We start from the raw sequence: 1,818 nt of genomic DNA, 5'->3' as shown, positions 1-1,818 counted from the left end.
CATAACCACAAAAGAAGTTCCTTTAGTAAGTTGCTTCACAAAATGCAATCAGCATATCAAGGCCAGAATGAGTCACTCCAATACCAATGAACAAGGTGACTTAGGGGTTGATACTCAAGCAGAAACAACTGGGTGGGGGTGGATATCGGTAGCCATCTGATGGTTAAGAGTCCATGCAACTTACCTTAACCTTACAAGGAGTTCTTTCTCAACCTATGAGTTCAGAAACAGCTCCCAACAATTATCACTGGGGAAAAATGGGTCATCATTTTAATACTTGTAATAAAGACTTCTTGGGAAAAAAATCCAATATATAATATCTTTCACCCTAAGTGGAAGAAAAAACTCAGGGAAATAAAAATCAAAACTCCAATGAGATATGACCTCACACCAGTCAGAATGGCTAAAATTAGCATCAAATAAAACAACAGGTGTTGGTGAGGATGCTGAGAAAGGATAACCCTCTTACACTGTTGGTGAGAATGCAAACTGGTGCATTCACTCTGAAAAACTGCATGGAGGTTCCTCAAAAAATTAAAAATAAAATTACACGTTGATCCAACAATTGCACTACTAGGTACCCAAAGGATACATAAATACTGATTTGAAGGGATACATGCACCCTGATGTCTATATCAATATTATCAACAAGAGTCAAATTATGGAAAGAGCCCAAATGTCCATGGACTTATGAATAAAAAATAAGTGGTATATATACTCAGCCTCCAGAAAGAATGAACTCTTGCCATTTACAACAGTGTGGATGGAGTTAGAGTATATTATGCTAAGTGAAATAAGTCAGAGAAAGACAAATACCACATGATTTCACTTACATGTGCAATTTAAGAAACAAAACAGATGACTATAAGGGAAAACAAAGAGAGGGAAGCTAACCACAAGAGATTCTGAACTATAGAGAATAAACTGAGAGTTGCTAGAGATGAGGTGTGGGGAGAGGGGTTAAATGGATGAGGGAGGCTGACTCAGTTCATGATCTCACAGTTCATAAGTTTGAGCCCTACATCAGACTCTCTGCTATCAGCACAGAGCCTGCTTCAGATTTTCTGTCCCCCTCTCTCCTGCCCCTCCCCCCTGGTGCTCTGTATCTCAAAAATAAATAAACATTTTTTTAAAAAAGAGGGCACTTGTGATGAGCAATAAAAACTTGAAACTTACTTTCAATAAATTCATAAACTATGAATTGTTATTTTCTATTCTCTTTCAAGTTACCTAATTTAATAAGACATTAAAAATATCTGTGTAGCATTTTGCTACTTGTAGAGGGATTTTCCCATGTACTTTCAAAATTGTTTTCTCTCAATGTTGAAAAATATTAAGAGAATTCTTTGAAGAGTTTTAAATACGTGTGTGTGTGTGTGTGTGTGTGCATGCGCACACGCAATACATATATCAAGTATACATGCCTGTTTTCAATTTTTATTTTTTAATGTTTATTTATTTATTTAGAGAGGATGGGCAGAAAGAGAGTAGAGAGAGAATCCCAATCAGGCTCTTCATTGCCAGCATAGAGACCAATGTAGCGTTTGAACTCACAAACTGTGCGGTCATGACCTGAGCTAAGATCAAGAGTCACCCACAGTCCCCTCACACATACATAATCCTGATGTATATGGCAGAAATAGAAGAACGTATTTAAAGTTTTTCAAAGACCCTTGCATTGTTGTAAAGATAGTGAATTTTATTACTAATAATGAAAACATATAATTCTTTGATGAGTCCTGTGATTTTTAGCATGCACATTATAAAATAGTAAAGCAGTTTATAACACCAATTTAAGTATAAAAATGAAATAATAAA

Source organism: Hyaena hyaena, unplaced genomic scaffold (genome assembly GCF_003009895.1).
Source record: "Hyaena hyaena isolate Hyena2069 unplaced genomic scaffold, ASM300989v1 scaffold_893, whole genome shotgun sequence".
NCBI classification, from domain to species: Eukaryota; Metazoa; Chordata; class Mammalia; order Carnivora; family Hyaenidae; genus Hyaena; species Hyaena hyaena.
The sequence above is the reverse complement of the archived record's forward strand: the minus strand, read 5'-3'. Positions refer to the sequence as shown.